The sequence below is a fragment of the Sinocyclocheilus grahami genome, unplaced genomic scaffold (genome assembly GCF_001515645.1).
Source record: "Sinocyclocheilus grahami isolate Dianchi unplaced genomic scaffold, SAMN03320097.WGS_v1.1 scaffold1197.1, whole genome shotgun sequence".
In the NCBI taxonomy this organism is placed as follows: Eukaryota; Metazoa; Chordata; class Actinopteri; order Cypriniformes; family Cyprinidae; genus Sinocyclocheilus; species Sinocyclocheilus grahami.
The window spans coordinates 205,773-227,568 of NW_015506376.1; the positions used below are offsets into that span (position 1 = coordinate 205,773).

General features: G+C 35.7%; 1 protein-coding gene across 1 annotated transcript in view; it reads right to left on the reverse strand.

Moving 5' to 3' along the window:
- Positions 1-21,796, reverse strand: part of LOC107567926 (leucine-rich repeat and immunoglobulin-like domain-containing nogo receptor-interacting protein 2) — a 175,238-nt gene that overhangs the window by 90,475 nt on the left and 62,967 nt on the right. The window contains exon 2 of the mRNA XM_016253728.1: positions 16,618-16,696. The gene's annotated coding sequence lies outside the window, so the exon portion shown is untranslated. The remainder of the gene's footprint in view (positions 1-16,617; positions 16,697-21,796) is intronic.

Below are 21,796 nucleotides of genomic sequence, written 5' to 3' on the forward strand. Positions count from 1 at the left end.
TTTCCATCTAATAACACATCAATATATCTAAACACGCACACACACACACACACACACACACACACACACACACACACACACACACACACACACACACACAGTTCCCAATACTAAATACTATAATTAAATACTACTATTATTTATATAAAATATAATTTATTGAATAATATTTAATAAACAACAACAACAGCCATCATACAAGTGAAATTCAGTTAAAAGTACAAAGTCTGCGCATTAAAGTTACATAAAAAATAACGTGATGAGATTTTGCCCTCAGCCAAATCTATTTGCTCTGGAACAAATAATAGATTAATGAGACTAAAGACTGCCTGTTAAATTTACTCAAAACTAATTATATGTTGTTATCATGTTTAACCACTATCAGAGTCAGCGGAAAATTCCAGAAGAACTGGCCGAGGAGAGGCTACTCTCAGCGGGCTCATGAGCGCTGAACATCCGCTGACGCCCTGGAGCTCACATCTCTGAAAACATTGAAGCAAATTATTCAAACATATATGTATTTGTGGCTGGTATATTAAAAAAAAACATATCGTTGATAGCACACGTACATCACGGAGACGTCTACATTTACATCTGCATTTACATCAGTGTTTGCTCATTGTTGTTTAGTATATATAAAACTGACATCTTAAAGACGTCTTTTAGGTGTTTGTACAAAACAGATGCTTTCCAGATGAAACGATCTTTAACAGACATCTTGCAGACATACGTGTGCTATCTGGGATGCTGGTTCAAAAACGAGATGGTAGACCGAGATGAACTCAGGAGAGGTTAAAGGACAATTTGTTTTTAGTGTGAGGCAGCTGGCTATTAGTATGCTCTTTTGATAGACAGACTACTACTAAAATTTAAAACAAATAATAAAAATAATAATCTGAAACATCTTTGTTATACAGGTGCTAGTGCTAGCAGGACATTTACATTTTCAAAAAATATTTACACTTTTTACCCCCCAGCAGGGGAATAATGACACAAAACCAGACAACACCTTAGAAAACAATGTGTAATACATTCTGTTGTTACTAGCTTTCAGGTTACATACTACTTCATAACTGACATATGCCTTCTTGACCTCCTACTACGAAAAACTGCAACCTGCATTGACATTTTCCCTCTTTGAAGTATTTTAATCAGGCTTTGTCACTGTTCAGGAACTATAGTGAGTGAGTCATTAGTTTTCCTATTAGCTCATTTCATTTCCTTTTACCCAGCACTGTTGGAGAACACAGGACCCACATATCCCATCCGCTCCATCTCCAACTGGGGCAGCTTGACTCCGCTGGTTCTCTGAGGTCATGTCCCCTACTTAAAACCATAGAAAGAAACCATTTCCCCTGAGCAGTCCAGAATGACAGATCTAGTGAACTAGAGGAACCCTTGTTGTTTATTGTAGATCCAGACAAGGCTTATCCATTAACTGTGCTCTACCACATGTACAAGCATAGCTTAATTATGGGATGTCAGTCAAAGTACACATTCTAAAGGCTTTAAATAAACAAATAAATATAAATTCTACATACATACTGCTTTATTTAAATGCACATTAAGCAAAATCTACATGACTCCAGTCCATCAATTAATGTCTTGTGACACCAAAAGCTGCATGTTTGTGGTAAACAAATTCATCATTAAGATGTTTTTAACTTCCAATTGTTGCTTTTGGCTAAAATACAAGTCCTCTATCCATAATATTACTTACTCAAGTGAAAAAGCTGTCTCGTCTGGATCAGGAGAGAAATACGCACAGATCAAGCATGGTTTACAAGCGAAAACAGTTCAAAAGAGTTATAAACAAATACGTTGGTGGATTTTGATGTGAGAGGACAACAGGGGATGGACATTTTCACTGGAATAAGTGTTATTATGGATTACAGACTCGTATTTTGGCCAGAAGCGATGGTTTAAAGTTAAAACACCTTATTGATGCATTTGTTTCTTTTCTCTTCACAAGACATTAATTGATGGACTGCTGTCGTGTGGATTACTTGTGGATTATTGTGATGATTTTATCAGCTGTTTGGTCTCTCATTCTGACGGCACCCATTTACTGCAGAGTAACCATTGGTGAGCAAGTGATGTAAGGCTAGATTTCTCCAACTCTTCTACATCCTGGATGGCCTGAGGGTGACTAAACCTTCAGTAATTTAAAAAAAAAATTATATTCCTTTAAAGGTGACATATCATGAAAATCTGCCTTTTCCAGGTTTTAAGTGCTATAATCAGGTGCATCTACCAACCAAGGAAACGTAAAAAAAAGATTAACCCAGTAACTTTGTTTTGCTAAGCCTTTTTCTGCAAGCGTCTGAGAAAACGAGCGTGTCAGATTTCGCTCCCTTGGTGACATGGCGAAGGGATCTCATTGTAATATTACCGCCACTTAATCTGTAAGTTTCCACCCACGGCGCCGTCATTTTGATTTTGCAAGCGACAACGGTGTACCAGCTCTAATGCCATGGCGAAAGTTTGAGCAAAACATGCTAACTGTTCTGTCTTTGGCTGCACAGACGAGCACAGAATACTATTAAAAGTCCCAGCCTCAGAGGAGATAAAAGAGCAGTGGATTTATTGATTTATTTACTGTATATTGCTGCTGCCACACAGATCTAAAATAAACATGCAATTTATTTCCCAGCTGTTTACCTTCACAGTCATAACTGACAGTTTTTGTAACTTATGCGTGTTTTTAACATAAACTTGTGTGTGAATGAGAACTTAGTTTAGTACTCATGCTGTGACAGCTGCTCTCTGTACATGTGCTTCGGATGTGTGCACTCAGAAAACCATATATCAGAAGTTTAAACTCATATGGTTTAAAACGCATGATTTCAGCGTGATAAACATGATAATCAGAACCAAAACAGATAATCAGAAATGTTTTTAGCAGGTACGAGCTGTAATGGCACAGCTCTATTCTAGGGATGGGCGTATCGATCCAAAGTATCGATATATCGATAATGACGCGATTATCGAAAGTATCGATACTCAAACAAAAAATATCGATACTAAGGTGTGTTTTATTTACCAGTGATTTTGTTCATTCAAAAAATAAAATAAAAAAATGCGTACAATATGCATTGAATTGGACGAATAACCTTTGTTAGCGAGTAATTGTGTAGGATAGAACTATGTTCCTGCTCATCTGAACACACGCAAATGTTGCAAGACAGAACTAATTCATCACAGAGAGCGTTCACTCACTGCTGATAGTGCATTCAAACAGGGCTGCGTTTCCCAAAAGTATCATAATAAAGCATTAAAGCTTTTGGGAACGGCAGCTCTGAAAAATGCTTATCAGAGGAAAGAGGAAAAAAAACATATGTGTTTGAGTTATTTCACTATAAACAAACTGAAATTGTAGCCTACATAGTTTGTACAATTACATTTATTTCAATTGAGCGTTGAAAGATAATATTGATCATGTTCTATTCTGTAATGTTAATAGAAATCTTACACTGTCAGAATAAAAATGTTGCATTTTAAGCATGCAACAGCCGGTCACTGGCAGTCCCTTATGAAAATGAACCATGGTTTTACTAAAGTGACCATATTCAACTGTAGTATTTATAGATTTGAATCATGTGTAAACAAAAAACATATTTCGACCATGTGTAAACAAAAATATAACCTAATAAGTTACAATTAAGGCATATTGAATGTTAAAATGCGTTTTAAACATAAAGTTAAGTGCTTATCATTACCCATTTTACTCTTAGTAATTTAATAATTTCATAAATTTCATAATTTAAAAGTTTAGTTCAGAAGTATCAAATCGGTATCGGTATCGACGATACTGCCTTGAAAAATATCGGTATCGTATCGAAAACAAAATAAGTGGTATCGCCCATCCCTACTCTATTCTGAAAAAGGGGGCGGGGAGCAACAGCTCATTTGCATTTAAAGAAACAGGCCCGAAAAACAGCGTGTTTCTGCTTCCACTCAAAATAGGCATTTTCAATATGATATAATAAATGATCTGTGGAGTATTTTGAACGGAAACTTCACAGACACATTCTGGGGACACCAAAGACTTATATTACATATTGTAAAAAGGGGCATAACATGTCTGCTTTAAGACTTCTTAATATCCAGCATTGTAAGTGCTCACAAATGAAATCTCTTAAATATCTTATTTAAGATTATATGTGATTATATGAGATTATATAGAGACCACATGGAAATGTAAAGTCATTTCTCATAAAATTCTTCCAAGACTAAATGATCTGAGCTATGCTATCTATATTTATTTTAAAGCTCTATAATTTTACTGTATGTGAACAATTGTTTTGTTTGTGTCTATTTATATTTCTCCTAATGAATTTTATCATAAAACATGTGGCACAAAGTTAACTGTGAAATCCATTCATTCTCAAAGAGCAACCCCTGGGCAATAAACAAATCCTTTGAGAAACCATGTTCTATCAGCGAACAGAAGTTCTGGATTTTTTATGTGGATCAGAGCGGTTGCTGTTCTCGTTGTTTTTCAAACACATGTGTGTTGACACTCTGATAAGGTGCACTCTTCATTTCCATACGCTCATGCCTGGATGGAAATGACATCTAGTCACAAATATCTCTGAGGCATGAGACATCACAGACAATGAGAACACTATGAAAAGAAGCAATAGTATGTTGCGAGAAGGAGAGCTTTATGACCCCGTGCTGTTTTGTTTCGAAAGAGGATGTCAGGAGGCACATCGGTCTATAAAGCTGCCGCCACAGGCCCTCATTAAAGTTTCCTGTGTGGTGGATGCACCCAGTGGGCTTTCATATTTCCCTTTTTCTGTTTACGGAGCTGTATAGCTGCTGACAAAAATGAACTCATCTTACTGAAGTGTTATTATATTAAGCATATATACCCACCTATAGTACAGTATAAATACATAAAGGCAATCATTTATATGGCAATCTGGCTCCTAAATTTTTATTATAAATAAAGGCTTGAAAGAAACACTTTGTGGAGAATCCTTTGGGATTTTTAGCATGCAGTGAGGACACTTTTGACAAAAAATATTTCAACAGACAACAATTTTATACTCTTAAGATTTTGGAGGCATCGAAGCACTCATGTAGAAAAACTCAGCATAGTAACTGCTAATAACTTATTTAGAAATATGTGGATTAGCTAGTTTTATGTGCTAGAGCTGAAGCTCATAACTAGGTTATAAGAGGTCAATGATTAAGTGCTTAATCAATGGCTTTATTCACCCAGTAAGGGTTTGGTATTGACATCTATACTTGGGATAAAGTCATGTCTTTTTTTCTGAATATTGGCATATGATTTATACATATTTTTTTGTATTAAAAAATATATTATAAAAATATGTATAAATCGTATATATATATAATATGTATAACATAACCAAATGTGGGTTTAAATGTAAAAAAATTTACTTTGTTCTTTTACTAGTTTAAAATGCCAACCATAACAATTTCAGATAAAATGTTTGTTAATAAAGGTATTTTTTTTCTAACCATAATGAAGACAAAAAAAAAAACATGACAAAAAATTTACAAGAAAACAAATATTTTTTTGCAATCTCTCGTTGACTAAATTGAAATGCCATTTTGCATTCCAACAAATACATGAAAAAAAAAGTTGTCGTGGAATAGCTAGTTTTATATGTTAAAGCTGAAGCTGATAACTAGGTTTTTTAATGATCAAGGATCCTTATCAGTGTTTGGGAAGGGAAACCAAAAGACAGTACAATAATCTGCCAGACAAAAAAAAAATAAAAATACATATATAAATAATTAAGTAAGTACGCTTATCAATGTTAAGAAAGAGGCACAAGTTAATTGTGGGGTAACATGTCTGAAGTAAATGCCATTACAGTTCTGTCCAATGTCACTTTATGTCCCTGTAAAAATATGTCTATTCAATTAAAAATAGCATATGCTTATTTGTGTGCATGCTTTTGTGCACGGCCTGTCATTTCTGAAATGAATGGTGCTCATAACAGAGGAGTCATAACCAATTCTCCTCCACTTCCCTGTCGAGCAGAGAAATTGCTGATGCTCTAGATTTCCAAGGTAAGGAGAAGATTAAGTGTGGACTGCTGGTGTGTCCTGCTCCATACAAATCTAAGCTGAAGATAAAGTAGTGCTTTGTTCATGTCAGATTTAGTTCCTTACGTGAGGGAAAGCCATTTATGATATATCAGCACCATGAAGGTTTCAACCTTTGGGATGTTTTACTTGTCAGATTGGTGGGATTTATATGCATTCTGTTAAGGTTACACATTTGTCTGAAGGCTTCACATCACAATAAATTAAAGCTACCAGCAGATTTATTGTAGACACTGTAATTATAGCTTAGTCCACTGATAGTGAATTTCAGTCTATAAAAAAAAAAAAAAATGAAAAAAATAAGTAAGAACTTCAGAACAAATTTTGCATCATGTTTGGCTATTCATAAATGCCTACATCTATTTCAAAAGGTCCAAAAGGCCAAATGTCTTGGAATAAAGAGAAAGAGTGATAAACAGAAGCAAAGCACAAACATTTATAGAAATAAACAGTTGATCTATAATCTAAAATTTTTGGGAGAAAACAAATGCTGACCCTGCAGGCCCTTTCAAGCAGTGAAGTATTGATTTAGCAGGTTTTCAGTGCATAAGAGCTAGACAAATGCAAAATGCAGCATGTACTTTTTTGTGATGACTATAAATCTGCTCAGATAGAGAGAGCCGGCCCGGAGGTCAGATGTGTTGTTCCACACAATTACGTCAAAAAAAGTACACCCTCACAAAACAACTGAAATATCAGTGTGGTAAGGTAGTTGTTAAGTTTAGGTATGGGGTGGATTATGAGATCTAAAATATGGGCATGCAGAATAAGCCATTAATATGTGCTTAAGTATTATAAACAGCCAATATGCTAGTAACATGCATGCTAATAAGCAGCTAGTTAATAGTGAGAATTGGTCCATAAAATAAAGTGTTGCCATATAAACAAGTTGCCTGAACTGTAAAAAAAATGAAATTGTAAATAAAACAAAGATTACTGGAGTATGTTTTACAAGAATAATCAGTTTTTCTACTTCAAAATTTCTAAGTGAAAATTGTTTCTACACCATTTTTTCCCCCAGTGTGGATGTGTATGCATGGAAAGAGACGCTTTCTCTTTTTCCTCGCTTCTTCTAGACAGTGCGTTGGCTACTTAACTAGCCAACATGTTGTCAGACACTGTGTGCAATGGTTTCATGCCACACAAAGTAACAGCACAACACATTCATGTGAGATCCAATGCCATTGAGGCATAAGGACAAAACCACAACCATTTAAGCAATAAATACTTCAGTGGGACATTCACAAGTTCCTTCAAGACAAAACAAAACATAAGCCTGACTAAGCTCTAACATCACTCTTTAAACTCATTTACTATGTCACAGACATTCTTTTTCAGGACACTCTGCATACAACTGCTAACAGTCCGGATCTACTTCTGTGATGAGTTTGTTAGTGGTGCGGATGACTTCTGCCACACTTTTTAGCTGCAGCTGGCGGGGCATCCGCCCCTGCTGCATTCGATTATTGTAGCCAGGCGGTTTAAACACTGACCTTATCTAAACTGACAAATTGGGCAATTCTCTCCCTCCTCAATCACACATACCCAGCATGCTCTAGTTTCTTATTTACAGCCTATTTTCCAAATGCCACATTTGTTTCGGTTTACACCAAGGACTGAGGGCCATCAGCTGTGAAGCATTGTTCAGCCTTATTGTTTGTTCTAGTTTTCCCATGAAATACCTGCACATAGATCCTTGCATCTGCTTGTTTTCCGCAGCTTCTCCACAACGTTACAGTTTTTCACTGGCATGTCTCTTTGACTAGTGCTTCTTTGAGCCTATATTTAGTGTAAGTAAAATACTTAAGTACTGTTAAAATCAGATACTCTAAGACTTTTACTCAAGTTGTTTTGGAATTGGTGACTTGTAACGTGTAGTGGAGTAATTTTCACTGTAAGGTATCTGTACTTTTACTCATGTATGGTTTTTAGGTACTCTTTACACCTCTGGCCCTTTCCTGCTCAGATTTGTTCCAACTCTGATATGACTCACCTGCCTGTAGCCTTCTAGTAGTCTTGAAGACCATGATAAGCTGGTTCAGGTGTGTTTGATTAGGTTTGGAGCTAAACTCTGAAGGAAAGTGGCCTGGAAGGGCCAAGTTTGCCCACCCCTGATCTAGATGGTGAAATACTTTGGTCACAAATTCAGCAAAAAAGTTTATTTTCTTCACTGTTGTTAGCAGAGCTTTTGTAATGTTATGTATTTGTTCTTTTTCAGTCATGCATTTAATATAATTACATAATTGAAAATGTACAAATACAATTTATACAATATACAATTTATAAATAATAAAATATATTTTTACTAAATAAATATTTAAAATGTCTTAATAAAGTGATCATTAACATGTAATACTTTTATATAAAAAATAAATAGAATATTAATATATTTATTTATAAAAAATATATTTATAAAAAAATATATAGAAGTTTATATTTTATATAATAATAACAACAACAACAATAATAATAATACAATTTAATTTAGAAAAGTAATATAATAATCATGAAAACATATTGGCAAAGACAAATTTCTGAAAATTCTGCAATTTACTAAAAATATTTGGGACTTGAAAGCCCACCGCTACTGTCTCCTATGGCTTATTCTCTGGATCAGTAAAATATGACCTCAATCTTTCCCTCTCCATTCTACAATCTCCAGCATTGCATCACACACTGTAAAATTCAATGAAATATGTATTTACTTGCCTTTTCGTCCTCCTTCTGTTCAATCAGTCAGCAACTCACAGTCACACCCAGTGATCCTGCCTGTTTTGCAGGGACTTAAAGCTGGTCTCATGGTGGGCTGCGCATGCTACAGATCCCGTCATGTTTGAAGTGGCTGACTGTGTGCTAAAAGGGTGAGACTGAAAGAAACTGAGAGATTCTTTCCCGCTGTGACTCAAGCTGCCACCAGAAAGCTTTGGATCTGCATTTTCCCATGTGAAGGTGTATAAGCCACCTGTGCTACTACTTAACTTTCTATTGTCTGCACAACTGGAGAAAAAGAGAGAGAGATTTTGTGGATCTAAGTGTGTTTTACCCTTCAGACCCAGATAACTTGACTTGTAAGCCCTCATGCACATGCATGCGGTCAGCTGACAATTACACATAATTTCCATGTCATTCACGTGTGTCTCTGTGTGTGGGGACTTACACATTCAGTGCTTCTTATTCACCTCTGTTCGCCAGTGTGCTAACATGCTATGTATTCATGCATGTCGTCTCGCAAGCAATATATGTGACTATCGGCATATTGCAGCCTTTTCTGCACATGAACAGCCCACAGAAAGGGGCTGTCGGACTAACATGTCAATCCAACTACACCTCACATTAATGTGACATATAGTGGCGGGTAAATATGAAATAATTATTACAGCAAAACTAGACCTCTATGCACATTTATAATTCCTTAAAATAATGTCAAAGTTCTTACAAATCATTTATTTATTTGTTTGTTTGTTTGAAATATTGTATCCATATCAGTAAGTGATGATGTGCATTTAAAAATAAACATGTGGTTTATTAAAGAAACAGTTTACCCATTAATAGCTTTATTATATAATATAATATAACATAAAATAATATTAAAAAAAATTCTTGGAATTTTAAATAAAGATTATTGGAGAATATTTAAGCAATTTCTGAGTGAAAATAATTTCAAAGTAAATAAAAAAAAAAATTCAGTTTAACATAAGTTTTAATTATCTAATAATTCCACTTTTAAAATATGACATCATATGGGTTTAAAAAACATGAGGTTATTTGTTTGTTTGTTTGAAATATTGTATCCATATCAGTAAGTGATGATGTGCATTTAAAAATAAACATGTGGTTTATTAAAGAAACAGTTTACCCATTAATAGCTTTATTATATAATATAATATAACATAAAATAATATAAAAAAAAATTCTTGGAATTTTAAATAAAGATTATTGGAGAATATTTAAGCAATTTCTGAGTGAAAATAATTTCAAAGTAAATAAAAAAAAAAAATTCAGTTTAACATAAGTTTTAATTATCTAATAATTCCACTTTTAAAATATGACATCATATGGGTTTAAAAAACATGAGGGTAAATGAATTAACGAATTAATACTTTTCTAGTGTGTGTGTGTGAGTTTGTATTGATGTATTCGTTGGAACACAACAGAACAAACACTGCAGAAATAATCCATGATCCAAGTCTTATGTCCTGTAAATAGTTTTGGACACAATACACTTTAAGAGCATGTTTGCCTGCGCTGATAATGCATTTACATTACACAAGCACAATATAAAAATGACCTAGTTACATCCAACACAATGCTGTCTCTTCTTCCTACACACTCAGCGCAGACACTTACACGCACACATGCACCAATGCATCAATAAATCATAAACAAGAACTAAATTAAACATTAATTTCAAGCTTGTGGAGAGCCGCTCACAGTTGGCCAACAGGAGCTTCTCTTGCTCTAGCTCCTATCTGGCACAGCTTAATTAGGATCTTCATATTTCCAGTGAACAAACAAAAGAAGGGGAAAAGAAGCAGAGGAAAAGCAGCAGAACAGGACACTCTAAGTAGGTTAGAGCTCCCCTCTTGGGTCAAACTATACCACAGGCTTACAGACCTAACAGCAAAGCAGTGAGGGGGGAAATAAAAGGAGGAGAGAAATATTTTAACAGCCCCTGCTAACTCTTCTGATAACTAAAAATATGTAACCCTAAAGGCAGAAATACTTCAGCATCAGTATCTTCTTATCTGTACAATACATATAAAAACTGAACACTGTAGGGTGAATTCACCGAATGTGAAATAGCTTTGCACTAAAAATTCATTGCCAAATTGAAAGCCATAGTCATTCCTTTCACTGCAAACATGCAAGGGGGTGGGTTTGTAAGGGGTTGTAATCCATTGTGTTTTGGATCTTAGGTTTAACATCACGTAAATTCACCCATTTCTCCCAAAATACATAAAAGCAAATCACAACTAGGAGAAGAATAGAGTGAACTTTAAAGTGTACCTATGAATAAAACACGTCATCAGATTTTAATTGAAAGGATTTTTATTGCCGCTTTCATTGGACACCAGTGTATTTAACAAACTCACAAAATGTCTTTTTTGCTAGTAATTAATTTAAATGTCAGAAACCTAAAATACATTTTATGTAGTTGAAAACACTGAATAGTGCCAGACAAAGCGTTTGAATTTAGCAGTGAATGTTCTAAATACACCAGTGATGGTCCGCATCGAATGGTTAAAATCGACCTGTTTTGGGGGCTTGGAGGGGGTCGAGTTGAATCTGAGGTGGCAAAAATCAGATCCGAGGGGTGTCCTTCGGTTGACGGGGGTGGAGGGATGGATCCTTCAGATCAATGCAGGGGGGCTTCAGAAAGTCATGGGGGGGCTAAAACCAACACTCTCTAGATATTGATCCATAAGATAAATCCACTGTTATTAAGTGCAAATTTGCTTTTTATTTCAAATCACACATGAGAGACACTGGATACAAAATCAGCAAATCACTCAAAAACAACCGTTTACTGAATATTTTCTCTCTAATTTCATTTTCATGTGGTCGCATTTGACTAAAATGAGGGATTTTTAAAAATTATTTATTATCAATATAGATAAGCTTTCTATTATCCAAAAAATAAATTTTTTTTTTTAAAAAGCGTCTGGCTGCTGGTTAACACCATTGTTCAGTTGTAACAACATCAGTAGCTGTGGTTGTAGTAACATAATGCAATTAGTAAATTAATTTCCATGGCTCAGTAAAAACTGATGTCTCGCATCACAAACAAATGGAGCAAAATGCTAAATCCAATGTCAAGCATTTAAGACTGGACAAAGAAATAGAGCAAACCTTGTCTGTTTAGTCATATGTCCTCCTTTAACAGCAATTAACTGTGGACAGCCACACGGCAAACAAAACTAGTCGCCGTCGCACACCAATACAGCTTGCATTTCTTTTAATTAAGTGTGCAAGATCATGGCTGACATTTTGGCTGTCCCCTGTGAGTGAGTCTTTGGCTGAACAAGACTCATCTGGTCTAATTAAATTGCAACAGAAGCCTCACACTGACTGGGCTGTTGACTGGTGCTGAGACATGTGCTTGACATGCTGCGGTTTTACAAAAGCAGCGATAGATAGTACACTCCTCCTAACATCCACATAGGTCTTGAATCTATTCCAAAAATTCTGACTCAATTTTCACCTCTGCATTTGCACTAACAACTTAATAATAGACCTTGCATATTAATTCAAATGAAATCTCTCTGTTCCCTATGGCCGAATCATAAGGGAAAAAGTTGCTATAGCAAATTTTATTCAGCACCACCAAAACATCTGCTGACATTTGTACTTCAGTTTGGATAAATAAATAAATAAATAAATACAAATAAATAAATAAAATATACTGATTGTCGGTCAGTCATTTTCTTCCTGTCGGTACTTCCTTGCCAGAATACGACTCATTTTACCTTTATATTGGCTTAGTACTTCTTACAATTATGAATTTGCTTGAGCAACAGATCTTGCCTGTGAGCTGTATTTGATACAATTATACCTCCTCATTTTCAATAATTATGGCTTACATGCTTCTGAATTACCAGAGAATTATTAGGGAAGATTTAGTATGGCATATCGATGGTCTTCTACTGCTACCATGCAAATTTTACTCAGCTGATGTCATCAATAATATGCTTTTGTCTTTCTCCTGTTACAAATAAGATCACAAGAGGGGTCTGTCTTTATCTAGATGAGTTAAAAATCTTACAGACACATTTTGAGGATTTCATCATCTCAGTCCAAACCACATCAATGTTTTGACAGGCATTTCAAAAATCGCCCAGACTGGGAGAATGATGAGCAGACTGTCAAGTAAACCAATTCTTTGAGAATTTGTGAAAACATAATCTGGCTTTTTCCACTTTCATTCTGATGTAAACTATTTTTTTTTTACGCAAAATCTGCTCAGAACTGAATACGCCTGAAGTCACTTTTTAAATAAACCATACTGTCTGTCTAAATGTTAGCCTAATTGTTTAGATGTGCAGGCGCATCATTAGTCAAAGTAAAACATTTCTTCCTCTTTGTATGCATGCCAAGTGCTTATAAACTATAGTAGGAACCAATTTTTACCATTATAGCAAGGAAAGTCATTATGCCCTTGCTGTGAAACAAAAGTGATCTCTTCTCATACAAAAGCAGCTGAATGTTTCAGTAATTTTGTATGCAGAGGTGAAGAGGGCGTATTTGCATTGCATTGAGGTCATGTGACATTTACCATGAGCCCTTCTTTGATCTTCAAGAGAAAGACAAGAGTGAAAGATGTAAAACTAAGTGTGATATACTCCAAATCAAAGTCACGCCATTGCCAAAGGGCTCAATATTTCCTGTTCAAAGCATGAAACTTTGCTCCGATCAGACACACATTGTTTACCTCAGTGTATTTTATTGCCATTTGTGATTGGCTCCGTCTCCCTCTGCTCTGTGAACTAGACAGTAACTAAGGCTGAAGTGTGTTAACTGTGACAAATGGCTGTGATATTTAGAGTTGCATCTCTTATGCTAATGATATAAAGGAGGACACAAATATACCCATTCAGACATATCTATATTCCCTCTCTGAATCAGCAGCTTTTGACCTAGCGTATAAATATATCCTGTAGTAAACAATAGTCATACTGTAGCACAGTCATTTATAATTCATTCGTGAATGTAATACTGCAACACTATGACACAGCTGAACATGCTGTTTCTAACACTGATGGTTTTCTCACAATTTCTGTACTAGATTTTACCAATTGATTATCTTAAAATATTAAATACATAATTTCATATATTTTAATATATTAAAATATTACAAATAAAATAGAAAACAAAAAATACAAAATAAAAAAAAAGTTACAAAGTTGTAATATTATTTCACAATATTGATGTTTTCATTATTGTTTTTATCTAATTTTTGTTTTTATATTTCTACCAAATAAATGCAGCTTTCAAAACATTAAAAACGCACCTATATATATATATATATGAAGAAAGAAAGAAAGAAATAAAGAAAGAAACATAGATAAAAGCACTTGGTCAACATTCTTTCAGAAGTGCCTATGATGCAACCTACTGTAACTCCAGCAGCAAGACGAGACTGTAGATTGTGAATAGGATAGTGCTGCTTTTATCAGTGCAGTGAATATGACACACAGTAACAAATATTCCATACAAAACTCAATATGTCCCTAAACAGACACACATTAAATATTGCATCAGAAAAAGCAGGCAGAAGTGCACACCATTGTAGTAAACAGGGCCACAAATCTGCGGGATATGCAGGCGAGAAGAAGAGGTTATCTGTAGGGTGAATAATATCGGAACTAAGAGAGCGAGAAAAATACATTTTAATGGATTTTACGTGTGTATGTTCGCATGGGTATACTGTACATGTGTGTGAGTTTTCTACCCCAGACAAACAGACAGCCACTACAATTCCACAAGCTCTGCTGTCTGACCTCTACTGTACTGCTGCTGATAAATTCATGCCTGTCCACTGCACGAGTCCTTTCATGACCCCACCGATTACAGAATACAACACAAAAAATGAAAGCAACACAAAGGAGAAACTTATTATGAATATAACTCATCAAATCACATAGCAAGGTCACATGGACGTGGAACCAAACAATGTGAATCACAGCAATGCAATTTTACCCTGCAGGCCAGTGCTGAACAGTTTTGAGCAATAAGTGAAAGTGAACACTAACCAGAAAACACTCAAAACACGGGGGGATTCATAGTGACACAAAGAGAAAGAAAAGCGGTGTAGCAGAATGCTGTCTAGAGATGACCACATTTTCAACCCTCGTTTTCTTAAATCCAAAGAGATTAACAATATACCTTGGAAGTTCATTCAGCGTTCAGGAATCTTGTGAGACTACTGCTGATTTTCATGGAAGGATCAACACCAAGGACATAGCAACCACAGGAGACATGGGAGACCACTTTAAAAAAAGAAAGTTCTCCCAAGTGCTGCTCGCCCTGATTCCAAACTAAATCCACACCAAAAAGACTGAAATAGCAATGAAATGTTCTACTGCTATACACAAACCTGTCATGTAGCATCATTTTCATGACAACCATGTAACTCACTCTCAAGCCATCTAGTAAAAAGTCACCATTATCAAGACCCTCTTGTTACCCTCCATTCATTCCTATTGTTATATCAATCGCTGCAAGTTATCATGTGGACATACATGGTGTTTTGCCACAGGCATCTGATATTATTTTCACTTTCATTACCACATTTACAAGACAGACATCTACAGTAAAAAATTGGTATGCAAACATTTTCATGAACATGCTGCTAAAGTCCAATACTGAGAAGCAACAGCTAAAGATAGTTAATTGTTAATTATGCTAAAAAATAGAAAATGCTAAAGTCTAGAAATGAAGGATACATTTTCTAACTTCTTTGTTTGAGCTGTGCACTGTTGAGAAGTCTCAACATCTGCATGTTTTGTGACATATGGCTGTGTTAATTTGTTTATACACCACCAGCCTTTTTATAGTTTCTAGATTAAAAAACTTCAAATACTCCTGGTATAACAATTCAACCATTGTCTCACTATTATCTGTGCATGAAGAAAAATGTTTCAGGCATTCAGAACAGAATTGAGAATGCCTTTTAAATTCCAATTAAATTTTTTATTTCAATTGAATATGAATTGATGCAGCAAACAGGTTAGAGAATTGCAATTCTACTTTGAACAGGCCTATATAAAGGAAGTAGAATTCAAATGAATTGAAATTTAAAGGGTTTTTAAAAAGTTATTAATATCTAATCTAATGTATTTCATAATGTTTAATACTTCATTTCTCAGAATGCATTACCTGGGTTCAATTTCTTTGAATTGCAATTCAATAAATTCCATTTCCTGTCATTCAGCTTCCTGTGAGGTCTGGCCAACTCAGTTCAGAGACACAGTTACGAACTGAAAAGGAGCCAATTCTTCAGTTCTGAATTTTGCACAGCCCTGGCTGAATGACAATCAATAACTTTGTTCCTAGAATCCGTCCATTATTGCTGCACCTTGCCGAACCCATTACAGAGACCTAATGCATCTTGAGGGACTCAAGCCCTCCTACAGATGGCAAGTGCTTTGATGCATGATTCCTTACGTCCACTGTACCAGGATTATTATGCCGCTGCTCAATCAACCCCCTGCTTTCCATGACTGTTGGAGGCATTTGGGAAAATAAATCTATATCAACTCTGTGTCATACAGTAATGAGTATGCATACGTCGGTATAGTTATGCATGTGTGTGAAGGGGTTAGATGGTGAATATACATCTTTGAACAGCCGTCTGCGGAGACCTTAAAAGCTCACTGAAATGGAAATGTGGTTAAATATAGATTGATTAGTTTGTTTGTTGTTGCAGATTGATGTTTTCAAAATACATTTAGCATATTTATGTCATTTATCTGAACTAAACAATATGGCGTGCCACCATAAAATATCAGGAAATAGCAGGCAGGTGCTTACCACATGGAGAAGAGATCTTCCCCTTGGCCATGTTTTTGTTCTACTAAAGAGCCTTCTGGTTTGGGTTTGCTTCTTAAATCTGCAAGAAAACACAAAATAAATGAATTAAATAAAGAAACGGAGAAAAAAAAGAAGAAGATGTAATTAAGAAGCAGACAAAACAAACATATAATCAGTAGTCTGGAGAAGCTCCGAAGACAACAGAACACCCTTATGGATGTGAATACCAACACAGTATGTTATTACTGCAAATGCTGTCTGCAAGCTCTGTGTTTCACGGCTTTACTCGTAATCTCTGGGGCTCGGGTTTCATATGCGCTTCCAGCAAAGTCTGGGCCAAGCCACAATGAAACTTTTGCACAATCAATATCATGTAATATGTACAAAGCCCGACATGAAAAAAAGAGGCTTTACCTTTTTTTGCTTCCTCTATCCTCTTATGCACTACACAGGATGCTGTTCTATGACACAGGACATTGTTCTTGTTATTTAAAACCCAGAAATCTTGCAAGCAAGGATTCGGAATATCTATATCCCAGTCCACTCGTGCTCCTCCTTTCCACCTTGTGGAAATCATTTCATTCTCTGACAGTATTTCTCTCTTTATTTTACTGTCTGAAAAGACACTAATGAGTCTCTCCATACAGGCCTGGCGGTAGACAGAGGCAAGGTGATTATGCAAACACCAGGTCCTGAATTGGTAATGAAAGCTGGGAAATATGTAGATGACAACTATGTAGTAAAGGAAAAGAAAAGAAGAAAAAAGAAAAAAAAAGAGTAGAAAGTTTGTTTCTGGACTCTCTTGTAAAATCAGTCCTGACACTCAGTGCTACTAGTAGCCCATTAACCAGTTCAAGGACAATAGCTGTCCTCCTGTTTGATCATTTATCCTCCGGATCTCGTTGTTATGCTCGGCTAAGATCAAGATGACTGTAGAATATCAATGGCCTTGCTGAAAGTGGGCAAACTAGGTAAAATAATTCTTCTCGGCTCTATTTACACTCAAACTAAATATTGTTTCATAAGGCCGCGTTGTTTATCTTCCACATGAAGTATTGGAGCAATAACCTTGTTTTGATCAAACATAATGAAGCAAGTTCTAGTGCCATATGAAAGCATAACATTTCAAAAGCATAAGCTGAAAAGACCCTTGATATTGATTCATGCCTGTGGGTGTTACAATCCACACAGAAAAAGTAGGACAGCTCAACCTGTGCAAGGTGAAATGACAAAGTGTGCTTTCCCTCTCTTATTCCCCTAAACATACCGGCTCTATCTGTTCAGTGAAAGGACCACAGGGGGAGGACAGCAGATATAATTCATCTCATCCCCTTCCTTAATCATCAGTAGCAAAGCCACCGTCATGGATAACGTGACGTGACATGTGGCCAAGTATGGTGACCCACACTCGGAATTAGTGCTCTGCATTTATCCCATCCAAAGTGCACACACACAGCAGTGAACACACACACACACTGTGAACACACACTCGGAGCAGTGGGCAGCCATTTATGCTGCGGCACCCGGGGAGCAGTTGGGGGTTCGGTGCCTTGCTCAAGGGCACCTCAGTCGTGGTATTGAAGGTGGGAGAGAGCGCTGTGCATTCCCTCCCCCCACCTACAATCCCTGCCGGTACGAGACTCGAACCAGCAACCATTAGGCCACGACTTCCCCATAGCACATAGGGCAATCAGCCTGTCATTGTTTTCTCAGTGTGGTATAAAACAGCTTCCTCTTTAAAGAAGAGAATGACATGCTTTACATGTAAGATGCCTGGTCAAAGTGTCCAAATTTATTTCTAAAAGGTAGTCTCAGGCAGTTATCTGAGTTATGAGTCTCTTCTCAAACTGCTTAACTAATAACTACTGCCTTTATCCTTGATAGTCCCAGATTTTCTTTTCTGAAAGACTTTCATCTTGTCAAAATGCATTAAAAACCATTTAAAAGCATTAAAAAAGGCACCTGGGTAGATTCTCTGAATGAACTTACTGTAGAGACCCATGTTGGAACACAAAAGATGATATTTTGAAGAATGTTTTTCATTGAATGTCAGTTATGTAAATGAAATGAGAAAGAGAAATGTAAAACATTTTTTAAAATAAGAATTATAATTAAAATAATATAATTATTATTATTATTATTAAATACCTTATTTTGTGTTTACAGTAGAAAATCATACAGAAATGACATGAGGGTAAGTAAATAATTCTCATTTCTGGGTAAACCATTCCTTTAATCTACATATTTCTTTTTCTTTAAAAAAATATATATATTCAGCAAGGATGCCTCAAATAGTTAAGACATTTTAAATGTTACAAAGGATTTCTATTTCAAATTAATGCTGTTTCTTTTGAACTCTCTTTTCCAATCACAGAATCCTAAAATAAAATGTATCACTTCCTCTACAAAAATATACAGCAGCTCAGCTATTTTCAATACTGACAAAAATAAATGTTGCTTTTCACAGTGAATCAGCATATTAGAATGATTTCTGAAGGATTGTGACATTGAAGGTTGGAGTAATGGCTGCTGAAAATTCAACTTTGACATCACATGATAATTATTTATATAAGTAAACAGATCAATAATTAAAATAGAAAACAATTATTTTAAACAATAATATTTCATAATATTAATATTAATATTATAAATTTTTTCTAAATTTTTGATGCAGACTTGGTGAACATGAGAGACTTACCAACCCCAAACTTTTAAACATATATTGTAGCGCACTTAACAGAGAAAAGAACAAAGGCCCTAATGCTGGTATTTATTAAACACTGGTATGTCCTCTCATTGACCAGCGGCCACAGTGATATCTATCTCATTCAATTATTCTGCCCACATGGGCATCTTGCTAAATCCCTTTCAATCTCATGTGCTTGATTAGTCTTCAGTTCATGCTTGATTTGCCCTTTGCTGTACATCAACCTGGGGCCAGTTGTAATGGATAACAACACACCAATTAATCCCATCATTGTGGCAGTTAAGTAGATTGAGTGCTCCCATACCAGCGGGGATTCCAGTGGGTGCTGGGGGGATGGCAGGGGATGGGAACAGTGGATTGATGCTTCCATGAGCCTCCAGGGGCCTGTTGCACCAGCTGTACACAAGTTACAACTTAGTCTAGTTAAAACTTACGCATGTTACCTTACGAACAACTGGTGCAACCGAATAATGTATAGATTTAGCTACAAACTAGCTAGTAGCTACTAAGCCTCTAGTATGGACTTAAAGTTCTAATTTAAGTAAGAACTTGTGAATGGCTAGTGCAACCCTACTAAGTAGGGACACTAACACAGATGAACACATCTGCAGCACATTCAAACAAAGAGTTAAGTGCTAGAAAGAGTGAAACTGAACATTAGTTTAATACTACATAAACTGTGCTCTAATAAAATGTGACATTTTAAGTAGGGAGCTTCTCCCCTCCTGAGTTAAACCAGACTCCATTAGTGTGGCTTGTTAGCATGGGCCAAGTTTGATCCTTGTGGGGATAAAGTGTGTTGGTAGAATGTTTTGAAGTAGCTTGTTTATAGGCAGCGAGGATATTGCACAGCCTGAGTGAAGACTTAGTGTCATAGTGCTCCTAAGGGGGTCTGGATTACAGAGATTTCAACTAACTTTCCCTAGCGTAGTTAAAGGGGTCATATGATGCGATTTCAAGTTTTCCTTTCTCTTTGGAGTGTTACAAGCTGCGCGAGCGAGCGAGCGAGAGAGAGAGCGAGGGAGTCACATCACAGTGGAGTCAGCTGTCTTAACCGTGGCTTGTGTACTGCAAACACATTCATCACTGTGTCTGTCACGAGACTCTGTTCCCCTTTCGGGCTCTGTCTTTACATTTATTTTGAATGCTGACGCTTGCGATTATGGTAAGGGGCATTACATTTCCGACGAGTGCTTGCGGTGTTCGGCCAATCACAATGCATTGGGTCAGCTGGCCAATCAGAGCAGACTGCGCTTGTCGGAAGGAGGGACTTTGTAGAAAACGAAGCGTTTGAGAGAGGCAGGGCATAGAGAACCTACAATAATGTATAGTATTTGAAAATTAATGTGTTTTTTGAACATTAAAGCATGTCAACATATTCTGTTACACCAAATACACAAAATAATGATCTTTAAAAAAGCATCATATGACCCCTTTAAGCTCTAGCATGACAGTGAAAAAGGTCTTGCTTTTTGCATCTGCCTTTATTTCTCCATTCATAATTGCTACGTTTTCAATCTCTAGTGTCCTTTTTACACCTACTTTAGGTGTACTTTACACCTTGCAGTGTGCAAACATTTTTAACAATGTAAAAGAAATAAACTAATTTATGTCATTCAATTAATACAAACACAAGCACATTTTAAAAGTAAAAAATAAATAAATAAGGGTACATGTCACTAAAATAACAAATAATAACAAAACAATTTAATTATATTATTAAAAAGACGTGTTGTGTTGACCCCATTTCCAAACAGGTCAAATTAAGGCTTCCAATGATCTTTCTGTGTGTTATGCTTAATTTCCTGTTTCCCGTTCATTGCCGTTTCTCTCTGTGTTTTTCAGTCTTTTTCTCTTCCTATGTCTCTCCTTTGTCTCTGCTCTTTTGCCATGCTCATGATGGGTAAATGAGAAGTGGCAACACACACAGACACATGTACAGTGTCTGTTCTCATTATCTCAAAGAGAGCGACCTCCTCCCTCAGCCTCAGTGGCACTGTGCAGTGCATTCCAAGGAAGAAAAAAAAAAGCGATAAATGCACTTAGAGCACTCATCAAATTAGTGCAAGTGCAAATAAACAAAGAATGCAATATTTTACCAATGACAGAGAATGGGATTTAAAAGGACAGACAGATTTATTAAGAAACAATTGAAGCTACAGTTTTTCCACATTGAGCTGATTGATATCAAAGGTTTGGGTATGAAGTTTGGGATTTTAAATTAATTAATATTTATATATAATATTTATAAATTAAGATTTTTAAATTAATATTTTAATTCAGCAAGGATGCATTAAATTGATCAAAATGACAGGTGAAAAGTTAAAAAAGAATATATATTTCAAATAAATACTCTTCATTTGGACTTTCTACTCATTAAAAAATCTTGACAAAAAAGTATCACGTTTACACAAAAATATTAAGCAGCACAGTTTAAAAAAAAATAAAATTTTAATCAACACACAATAAGAA